We start from the raw sequence: 12,376 nt of genomic DNA, 5'->3' as shown, positions 1-12,376 counted from the left end.
TTCTCTCGGAGATTTTCTGATAATCGTATTCATACATAAGTGAATGAGAATCAATGTGTTTCCAGGAAGGCTTGACTTGGCATGTTCTTGCTGTAGCTTGCTGTAGATGTCTTGTCTCCTCCGGATCTGTATAAGTTGGTTTTAATAAAAGGCTGCGTCATTTTTCAGGCTATTTGTGGACTTCTTCACCAAACGAAGAGCTGATTCTTCACAGATGGTACCAGGAGTGGGGTGTCAACAGACGCGGAGGACGGGAAGCGGAACCCGGGCGACAGAAGGAAGGCTGCCCGAGGCCGGGACGCTGGCACTCTAATTTGATTAAGGTGAGCAATTGTTTTATACCAGAGGGCTATCTTTCCAAATTTGTACCTTGCTTCCTCGAACGGCTTCAGTCCGCTTCCCTGTCATCCGCGCTGCCTGCACTCGAACAGAAATTGTAAGTAAAGGCTCATTTTAGGCCTCAGAATGACGTGGCTTTGTTAAAGCCAGGATAAACAAGTAAGGATACCAGTAAGGACTTAACAGTAAGCTTAAAGTTACAGTTAGCACCAGGAGGGGAAAGTGAGGTCGGACAGCCGTAAAGGTTGAGCCAGGCCGAGAACTTTCCAGGAAGGAACAGCCCAGAGACGGGATGGGGTATGCCATTGCATGCCAGGGAACGAAGGGCTGTGGCTAACTTAAGAGGGCCATAGGAAACATGGCCAGTAAAAGGATTTGCGCAGGATATCGGTGAAGATAACGTTCGGTACAAGGGAAAGGGGAAAATGAGGTCGGACAGCCATATAGGTTGAAGCCAGGTGGCCAAGATTTTTCCAGGAAGGAACAGCCCAGAGACAAGATGGGGTATGCCATTGCATGCCAGGGAACGAAGGGCTGTGGCTAACTTTAGAGGGCCATAGGAACATGGCCAGGAAAAGGAAAACGCGCAGTAGGTAGGCTTGACAAGTAAGTAAGCAGTTAAGCAAGTAAATCAGCGATTGATGCCGCTGGACCAGATGCCAGACCAAGACCCCCCAACCCCCCCAAGACCTGAGCTCAGTCCCGGGGCTCTAGGCAACACCCCCCACCCCCCCAAGACCTGAGCTCAGTCCCGGGGCTCTAGGCAACACCCCAACACCCCCCACCCTGCCTTCCCTTTTTTCACCTCAACCCACCCCCGTCCAACCCGTCCCAAAAAATCCTTTTCCTTGAATGAGAGACGTAACATGAATGAGCAAAGATTGTACATGAGAGTGGCTGGAGAAAGGCATGATTTGAGTCGATCTGAGTTTCGCGCGAAGTCTGGGAGACTTATATGAGTATATGAATGAGGAATGAATGTATATTGGGATGTTAATTGACGTGTGTATCTGGCCAATGTATTTGTCTGTCATCTGTTTGGGAGTTGTTTGGGAAGCGAATTGATATAAATCGGGTCAGGAAAGCACTCGGAGTGCCCTTGTCGATCTACTGTTGATATGAAGCGGTTTCTTGGAGATGGTTGCAGGATGGGCTGTTTTTTTCTTTCGAGTGGCAGTCGGGCAAGAAATTTGGAATTTGTTGAACTAAATTCAGAATTCGAATCAATATGTGTGTTTAACTTGAATCGAAGAGTTCATTCAATGGCAGATATTGTGGATTGTATGTGTGGGATGTATCGCTGAGGCAGCTCACCTTTGGAATTGGTGTCGTATGGTGCATTTGGGCACGAGGAGGGATGTGCGAAAGGTGTGCACCAGGTAGAGAGGTGCTGCATTGTAGAGCACGCCTGGAAGTTCCTGGGCGGATTGTGACGGTTGTTGGATTCGTAGAAGTTAGCATTATGCTATGTAGAGCCACATTAATGGTCATTTGTCCATTGTCGCCGGACTTGCATTACTTGTGGGATAATAAAGCGCTGGTTACCCCAATTTGAAGTTTGACCTTTCGAAGTTTATTTGACCTTTGTTCGAGATATGTAAGGGTAAGAGGTCAGAGGCAATTCACTAACCTTGGAAGAACGACAGGCGGAGTCAGTCTACAGGGTGTTGCTTTAACGACAGGATATAGAACTTAAATCTGGAGAGAATATCGGGACATATATTGTTGGATAAAACTGAAATCATGTACGTAATTAATGAACAGAGAATATCGAGTTCTGTTTGTCGTTGTAATTGTCGTTGAGGTCCCGATTCAGGGGTCTCAAGAAATAAACAGACTTCCGGTGCCGACCGGAAGCGTCAGGTACAGTACGTTTGAGTTTAATTTAACCGGGCCGAGCACAGTGACGTGCGTGATCGAGCAATGGGGATAGTCATGGTCAGTGAAATGCAGTGAAATGCAGTGAACATGCCCGATTTGGCTTTGCGAGGCTCCGGATAGAAATTGGCATTTCGATGCTGTGGATTATATTGTGCCTGCCCGGAAAGGTGATGTCCTGTGCTGGGGCTGGCGACATGCCTCTGTTATTTGTCTGTCTGTCGGTCTGATTGTAAGTCTTTGGTACTGGGAGGGCTAATTGAGTGCTTAGGCGTCATTGTTCCATGGAGGCAGGAGCTGTGAGTCACAAAATGTAAACGGGAACTTTGTGTAACTTTGCACCGGATCCACAAACAGAGAGATGGACAGGACAACAATGGAGTTTATATGGACGGGTTTGGGGCAGTTTCAATCTGACGATTACAGAGTGCTTTGTTCCGTTCACGAAACATGTAAAATTCATGGAGTTGAAGTGGTTTGCAAGAAGGTAGCAGAGTCAGTACTGGGATGCAACCTCGTCCAGGGGTTTTGGTCCAGCCTGCAAGGAGTCCAGGGGCTTGTTTCAGGGCTGGGTCGCCAAAAATGGGATGCTGTGCCCATCTGGATGTAAAATTATCCATCAAGGACGGGGAATGATGTGCAGTGTGATTGATTGGAGGTAATAAGGATTTGTGTTGATTTCCTGATTTGAGTTCATCTGGAAACAAAGACAGATGGGATTAATGTGTATATCAGGAACATTTTGGAAAAGAAATATGGATATATGACATTACTAAAATATAACCAAGCAATTGAGAGTTCTTGGGTTAATGGGATATAAATAAATGCATCTACAAGTTGATGGTTTATAAAAATTTAGTTCTGGATGATACTTAAACGATGAACAATGTTGGCAATATACAAAGAATGTGACTTGTTTTTTGGGGGGAAAACATGTGGTTTAAAATTGGTTGGCTAAGTTTTAAAGATGGAGATGTTTCGCAGAACTCTTATGATTATTTATATGAGTGGTGGACTATTCCATGGCGAAGCATTTTCCAGTTTATTGAAAGTTGGATTTTGTAAAATAATGGTTTAATATAACCACAGTAGAAAATAATATACAGATTTGGGACATTTTGTAAACTTTCAAATAATGAGAAGATTCATAAAATTCATTTTATTTATTTCATGGAAAATATTTGGGTTGCAAGTGGAGAAGCATGGTATGGTATAAAAATAAAGAGGGAGTATCCAGGAAAAGGATGTTCAAGTGAACTTTGTGCTGTGAAAAGAATGTCGAGTTAATGGAAGTGTTTTGTTCGATTAATTTTGTTCAATTTGTGTTCAAATGACCATCGATGTTGGGGGCAAAGTTATGGGTGAATTTGGTGAGTGGTTGTGGGCAAACGAAGATTAATTTAGATTTATCATAGTTAAGTTCGAGGAAGTTGATTTGAAGCCAGAATTTTATTTGGATGCCAGAAAGGAGAAAGGAGATGCTGAAAGCCAGAAAGGAGATGCTGTTGTCTACTCTGAATGACAGGTGGTGGTATCCAGGGCGCTGAGGAGTTTGTTCACGTTGTAAAGTTTGTTTATTTATTTGTTTATTTAGTTTGTTTGTTGTAGAGAAGAGTGCCTTTGGGATTCCGGAGCCAGAGTGGATAATTTGAGGGTAGTAGGTGGAGTAGAGGACATCTTTGCAGTGCTGTAGGTGGTCCTTGTAGGCTTGGGAGTGAACTGATTTGGGTTTAATAGGCACAAGCTGGTCTAAACAGGGTGAGGAGGATGGTGTGATTGATGATGTCAAAGGAGGCGTTGAGGTGAGGAGGATGAAAATGTTGAGGTTGCCGGCATCAGAGGAGAGAAAAGGTCGCTGGTGATTTTGAGGAGAGCAGTTTCAGTACTGTGGCTGGAGCAGAATCCGGATTGGGATGTTTCATACAGGTTATTGGCAGAGTGGTGATGTTTGAGTTGAGTGGCCACAGCACGTTCCAAAACTTTTGACAGAAAGGGTAGGTTGGAGATGGGTCTGAAGTTATTTAGGGTGTCAGGGTTTAGTCCAGGGTTTTTCCAGAATGGGGGTGAAGTTTCACGAGTTTTTGGGGAAATCGGTATGTGAAGCTGGATTAAGTTGGAACTGCTTGATGAGCCATGGAGATGGATTGGGTTTTGTTGTTGGTTGTCTGGGAGTTCGGTTGTTGCATTGCCAAAGGTTTCTGTGTGGTGGACACACTCGTTGGCTGTTGTCTTGTGTGACGTGGATGGAGATGTATGTGGCTGCGTGTGGCTGCCTGGAATCGGGAAGGCGGCTACAGTGGTTGATATTGGTTGTGGATTGTCCGGGGTGCTTCGATTTGCATAGGGGGTGAAGATTGGGATATTACATTATTTTAAGTAAGTATTGGCACGAGTAATTACATAAGTAATTATGAGTTATTATGAGTATTAGTTATGAGTAAGTGATTATTACCTTCGCAAAAGCGGAAGGTTATGTTTTGATCGCTGTGTATTTGTATGTGTGTGTGTGTGTGTATGTGTATGTTATTCGCATAACTCAAAAAGTATTCAACCAATTCGCATGAAATTTGGTGGGATGATAGGTTATTATCCGGGAACCATTTGATTAGATTTTGGAATCGATCGGGTCAAAGGTCAAGGTCAAGGTCATGAAAAGGTCATGGATGTGATTACAATATCAAATTTTTGGCAGGATAGAATGGTTTAATTTGAAACAAATCTTCCCGCATGACAACGTAGGTGTGGCTTTGCTACACAGATCTTGTAGTCTTTTATTTTGGCAACAAAAGTAGCTGCGGCGAAGGTATGCGCTCTACCGAGTGCCCGTTCTAGTTTTAGTAAAGTTACATGTTTCGCTGTGTTGTGGATCTGGGGACAAGCTAGTTTGATGGGTACCCTGGGGTCTTCGGCGTGTCTATGTGTTTGGCTGTCTGTTACACCGGACTCTTGAATGGGTTTTCATGAGACGAATTTCAGACATAACAGTGAGAATCTATTTTGAGCGAATCACAGTGGGTGAGGAAAACATTGTGTGTGACCAGACACCAGAACTGACCAGAATTGAAATTGGAAGTAGACCAGGTTATTTCTATTATTTGTTTATTCGTGAAAATAAATAAATAATAGGGGGAGGTTAATGGAGGTTAATGGAGGTTAATGGTGGTTTGTTTGTGTTAATGGAGGTTAATGGTGGTTTGTTTGTGTTAATGGAGGTTAATGGTGGTTTGTTTGTGTTAATTCTAGTTGAAACTCTCGCTGAAGTAATTTTCGTTTATTTTTATTATTTTATTGATATTTTTATTATTTTATTGATTTTTTGATTTGATTTGAGACTTGAGATGATTGATTTTTATTAATTTTATAATTTTATTTTTATTGATGTTGGAAACAGGTAATGGGATGCTGAGAGAAGGATTGAATTTAATTTGAATTGGACTGGATTAAATGGGATTGAATTTAAAAATTGAATATTGGATAAAATTGGATCCACTTGAAAAAAAAAGTGGATTAGGAAATTGGAGAAAAGGTGTTCTATGAAACTATGAATTGAATGAATTGAATCTATGAATTGGAGACCTGTAGACCAGGCGCTCCCAGGAGACTTGTGGACCAGGTGTTCCACCAGAGGAAAAAGACCAGGTGCTCGTAAAACACTTCACCCGCAAGAACGCCTTGGAACCAAGGTGGAAGGGACCAGTCCAGGTGTTGCTGACTACACCAACGGCAGTCTTTTGCGAGGGCAAGACTTCGTGGATCCACGCCACGCACTGTAAGTTGGCCATACAAGCACCAGACACTACACCACAGCAACCACAGTAAGGATGGGCCTAATCATAGGTACAATACTATTGATAGCGACAGCAGCTAGGGGAAACTCCGATTCCAATAGATGCGAAAACGAAACCCGACACCTCACCGTAACATGGGGACAAAGAGTATCACTACCATGTTTCGAACAGAAAGCCCTGCACACAAATTGGGTGAACATAAATTGGCTAGCACTGTCGGCAGGGCCTGGACGCGTTGGCATGGTACTACAAAAGCAACGAGAGTTCCGGGAAGACGGGCAAGCTAGCATTAAGACCTTGGCCCAACCAGGATACCAATGGGGAACCCCTGATTTTAAGCTACAAACACGCACACGCCTAGGGAAAGACATGACTATGCAGGTCCGGTGCAGCGTCTGGACCCCTGGCGCGGCCGGTGGCGAAAAGAACTACATACCATGCATCGAATACATACTCACGCCACAACCCCAGAATAAGGCCCCAAAGAAGGGTGAAAACACATATTGGAAAGTGGCCAGGGAGGTGGCAACAATTCAAAATAGGACACACTGCTGGTCGTGCATGCGCTTTCCCCAAGCAGGCACCACAGGAATACACATGATAGTGCTACCTCTGTCCCTCAATGACCTCTGCTCACAACCTATCGATTCCCCATGTTTAGTCACCACGCTGGAAAGAGAAGGGGTTGACAACGGCAAGAGTTGCAATCGACAATTTAATTATCGCCCGTCAATGATTGCCCATGTGGCCGAGAGGCCTGCCCCCGTCTGGGTCAAACCACAGAAAGGGAAGGTCTGCCTCCAGGGTTCCGGCCACTTGCGTATGGGAGAATCAGAATGCGCCTACACTCTCCCCGGGAAGCTGGGACAAGGGAGCTCGGGGATTACATTACGAATAGTACTGCAAGATAAACACAACCACAACATAACGGCTATAACATTCTCTAGGGGGGTTAGTAGGATTAATGGGGTGGTAAAGGGACTCCAGTGCTTATCCACCCACCTGGTCCCACCCCATGGGACAATGTTTATATGCGTCGACAAGGCTTACCCATATTTACCAAATAATTGGGGGGGCACATGTTATCTGGGTTCAGTCCTTCCTGACGTTGAGATACTGGATGAGCTAGACCCAAAGTCCTTGAACAGGCGTTATAAGAGGTCAGTCATGAACGAAGATGGAACCACTAAACTACACGGGAGTCTATGGGAAAAGGTGTTTGGTTTCTTCTTCCCAGGAGCGGGCACAGTCATGGATAGTTTCCGAATAGACAAATTGGCTTTGACCCTAGAAAAGGTGGCAAACGACACCGCTACGGCTCATGACATACTATTGGACACGGTAATTCACATGCGTACAATGGTGATGCAGAATCGGGTGGCTTTGGACATGCTCCTGGCAGAGAAAGGAGGGGTATGCGGAATTATAGAGGGAAAATGTTGCACTTACATACCCGATCCATCTGAAGGAGTGTCAGCCGCAATAGTGAGACTAAGGGAAACTAGCCACGCCCTGACGATCGATCGGATCGCGCGCGAAGATTCTTATACATTTAGCTGGCTCACTGACTGGTTCCAGGGATGGACGGGCACCATAGTGAAGTGGTTATTGACCGCACTGGCTGTGATAATCGGGGTAGTAATTTGGGGGGCACTAATGAAATCTCTAGTCCTCCTCTGTATGAGAAAGTATTCTACAGGATGGAAAGTGAAGAAGCCGCCGACAACGACTATGGCTCTGACCACAGAGGCCGTCGACCTGAACGGGTCCTTCAACAAGGCAGTTGCGACCGGCGCTCCAGAAAATTGCATTGAATTTTGTAATGACTGTGATACTTGTGCGGATCCCATGTGGGAACTGGCTGCTGCCTGTAACGGTGTATGTGATGACTGTGATACTTGTGCTATAAACCCCTTGCGTGTACTGGCTAACGCTGCTTATGTATTACAAGCTGACAGCTGCACGCCCCCTTCCGACCCAACTATGGATCTGATTGCGACACTGGGTCTGGCGGTCGAGGGACCCGACGCGGATGTCCTAGACCCGCAAGCCGACCAGGCGCCCATGGGAGACTTTGACATAAAGGAAGTTCCTCTCTTTGCTTCATATGTATTAAGTTCAAATGCTTCAAGTGAATCGGATTTTTACGCTCTGTACCCTGACCAGGAAATTGAGACACAAGATACTGACAATACTATGTATTCCCCAGAACAGCAGCACGTGAGGGACCTCATGGGCATGATCGTTGATTAACTTCGAAGATCTGCAAGGACTGAGTCTGCAAAGGGTGGGGGGAGCAAGTTCCGCAGGGGAGGTGACGGGCCCTCTGGCGGAGCAGAACCTCATCTGGACCAGACACCTTCGTTGTGGATCCGAAACGTTAATGGACTTTCATGTTCTGAGCCCTCAGGTTCTAAGCACGCACCGCACGACACGCTCGCCAAATCGCCAGGCGAGGCGCTTTGGGCGCACGATATGCCCTTGGGAGATACCCGCATTACAATTATTTTTTCAATACCCGCATTACACAATTATTTTTCAATAAAGCCCGATGTGGCACGTTGTCTCTTAAGATACTTTGTCTCGACGAGACAAGAGGAAGGAATGTCAAGTCGTAGATTCTTTATTGACAATTCAATGTTATGACAGCCGACTGCATGTCCCAACGTGAGGTAAACCCCGCCGTGAACGCGAATAGAGCGGCGTGCAGGGAGTGTTGAGATTCGTGCGGAGGCACGAGGGTGCGCGCCAAGACGGGGGGGGGGCGGCGTGGCGTCGTCGCGTTGAGATGGTTGTGCCAGGTCGATCGGCGATCTCTGAATTTAAATCGGATTTTTGTCATGTGTGTTGTGAAATTAAACGTCTATCCGAGAATCCTGGCAATGTTCGTTTAATTAAAATGTGGTACAAACCTGCGTTTCCGCCGTGCGGCTCCGTGGAAGTTAGAGTAGAGTTATTGTGTGTTCAGGCAAGAGCCGAGCGAGCCGCGAGTCACGGGTGTGCTGTATGAGGTTGCTCGGAGGATGTGTGCCCAAATGCATTGTGGGTCATTGCGACTTTGCTGAATATCGGACGCTGGATGTCGGACGTTCATGCGCGCGTGGAATGTGTAGTTTCAAGTGGAGTGCTCGAATTGCAGATATAAACTTGAAAAACATTAATTATATTCCATATAATCATAGCGGCGCCTGAATTACAATAAACATGCTTCAGTTTGTGTTTAAAATGAGGTCATGCTGGACAATTGTATACGTGTGCTTTTTTCGAGGCTAGATAAGGCCGGTCGTAAAACCACGCCCACATGCGCGTGTTTTTGCGTAACGCTAGTAGAATGACATAAACCTATCGTTAACCATATATATTTTGTATTAATCACAGCGACGCATGACTCTGTATAAACATGCTTTGAATTACTCATGTAAACAAACCCATAAATTATATGGGTTTGTTTGGCCAAGCATGCACTCTTCTCTTTGTGAGTTACATTTCTGTTTTCTCGGAGCCCAGAGAAACATTTGGTCCGAATGATAAGGAAGGGCTGACTCCCCCGAATGACAGCGGATAACGGTGGGAGGGACTCTCGCCAGTCGCTTTGTTCTCTCGGAGATTTTCTGATAATCGTATTCATATATAAGTGAATGAGAATCAATGTGTTTCCAGGAAGGCTTGACTTGGCATGTTCTTGCTGTAGCTTGCTGTAGATGTCTTGTCTCCTCCGGATCTGTATAAGTTGGTTTTAATAAAAAGCTGCGTCATTTTTCAGGCTATTTGTGGACTTCTTCACCAAACGAAGAGCTGATTCTTCACATGTATATATATATGTATATGTATGTATGTATATATATATGTATATATATGTATGTATATATATATGTATATATATGTATGTATGTATATATATATATGTATATGTATGTATGTATATATATATATGTATATGTATGTATGTATATATATATGTATATATATGTATGTATGTATATATATGTATATATATGTATGTATGTATATATATATATTGTTGCGAATATGGAATTTGGCCTCCATATCCGCTTGTAAATATTCCCCTATTTCCCCAATACTCCCCAACTATCCCCAATCCCCCATTCCCTAGTCCCATTGTCTGTAAACAACACTCTGTAGAACCGACCTTCCCCTCTTTCCCCCATTAAAGGTCGTGCCCAGGTCCACCGCATCTCACGTAGACAACTTTCGGACATCTTGCTAGTTATTCTTAGTCTATGTCAGTTAAGGACTCGTTTCCATTAATTCTGACTCTTCGTTGCACCAGAATGTGATTATATGGCACCAGTAGTGAGTTTAGGACCTTCCCATACCTCCTCCCATCTTCTTCCCCAAACAACAACAACTACAACAACAGAGGGGCGCGGCGCGGCGCAGGGGGAGTGTGCGTCCTCACACCGGCTCGGTTAGCCGCCATGACCATGCGCTCCGACGGGGTTACCACGAAGGGGCTCCCTGTCAGCCCCTCGTCAAGGGCGGAGCCGGTAACCCCCCGGCACGCACCCAATGAGAAGCAACGGGCCGATTCCATGGGGCGGAGCTAACGAGCCGAGGGCGTGTCACTCCCCGCCGGATATACGCGGCCACGTACCGGGCGTGACGTCAGATGCGCCTGAACTACGGAGAGCAGAGGACGCCACCGCCACCCCCAGCGCGACGATACCTCCCCGCATCTTTGGACCGGACCGGACCGGGTCGATTCTGCCCTGAGCCCAGGTGCACCTGGAGCCATCGATTCTGCCTTTCCTTGCCATCAATCCCCGTGTGAGTCAGGTTTTGTCCTGTTTATCTGTCGTCTGTTGGGGCTATTATAAGAGTGTGTCTAAGTGCTTGTCTTACTATGCTGTACCTCTCGTCTCTGTAGTCTAACCTTCCGCCATAATATAACCTCCTCCGGGGGTCTTGAGAACCGTATCCCTGGTGTCGTGTCCTTTGAATCCCAGCCGTTGTGTCCTTTCCTTCATTGATTTAGCATAGCGCGACTCGGCAACGTTCGAGTATAATCGGGTAAACTGTGCAGACGTGGTCATACCAAACCGCTCGGTAAACTAACATCCACAACCGCGTCTGTAACAATTGGTGTCGAGGAGTGGAATTCGGACCCGGGACTAAATTTATTAGGCCCAAATTTTGGAACACCAATTGTACCACTAGGGTAACAATTGGTGTTGGGGAGGTAGAATCGATCCGGAGCGCGTTTCCCGCGCTCGACGAAATTATAACGGCGAAATTTGATTTTGTTATACGGAAATAAAAACCCGAATTTTGAAAGTCGCGCTATGGCAGACCAAGTCGGCTGGGGTCCGGTAGTGGAGAGTGAGGCAGGGTCGGTCCAGGACCAAATTGAGGGACGCGAGGAGAGCGAAGCAGCGAGGGTAGTAGACGCGCAAAATGGCGCCTCGCTGGTCACCGCGCCCGCGACCGTGGCAGCGCCCCTGGTGGATCCGAACCTTTTTATGTTGCAAATGGGGGCCCTTATGGAGAGGCTAGAAGCAAAAATGGGGGTAATGAATAACCAAATGGGGGTAATGGGAAACCAAATGGGGGTAATGAGGGACGAAGCGAGGGGTACTGGTGAGAAGGTAGACAAAAATTTTGAGGGGTTAGACAATGGGATAAAAGAGGTGAGAAATGGGTTAATGGGGGTAGAAAATAGAATGGCTGCCCAGGAGAATCAGATAGAGGGAGTGAAAAATGGGTTAGAGGGGTTAGAAAACAGGATGGAAGGCAAATTGAGGGACATGAGGGACCAAGCGGAAAGGGAAGTTAACCAAATGGGGCAGCAGATAGAGGGGGTCAGAATGGGGGTAGAAACCAAACTGGATGCTCACAGGGAGGAAATGGAGCAGATGAGGGTGGCATCTGGGCAGGAGATGCAAGTGATGGGAGAGGAGATCAGAAGAGGAGTGAGTGAGGAGGTCGGAGGAGTGCGCGAGGAGGTGAGGCACTGTAAGGAGCACATGGAGAAGGAGGTGAGAAAGGGGACTGTAAAGTTACAATGGGGCATAGAGGACCTGACGCAGGAGGTAGAACAACTGACAGTGGGACAAAAGGAGTTGGGGGACCAGGTAAAGAAGAACACAGCGGTGATAGAGGGTTTAAAATCGACACAGAAGGAGATGAAAAAGGACGTAGGGGTAATTAAAAAAGAGTGTCAGACGGTACATGAGGACCTGACGAGGAAAATGGACAAGGTGGTAGAGGTGATGGAGGTTAAAGAGCGGGAGGTGCGGGAGCACATAGAAAAAAATAAAGTGGAGTTAGAGGAAGAACTTAAAGGGGCGCACGAAGAGATGAAGGAGGTGAAGCAGAAATTAGAAGAAGTGGAAGAAGGGGTGAGCGAAATT

Source organism: Myxine glutinosa, chromosome 1, assembly GCF_964187855.1.
Source record: "Myxine glutinosa chromosome 1, kmMyxGlut1.1, whole genome shotgun sequence".
Lineage (NCBI taxonomy): Eukaryota > Metazoa > Chordata > Myxini > Myxiniformes > Myxinidae > Myxine > Myxine glutinosa.
Note: the sequence above shows the minus strand (reverse complement) of the source record.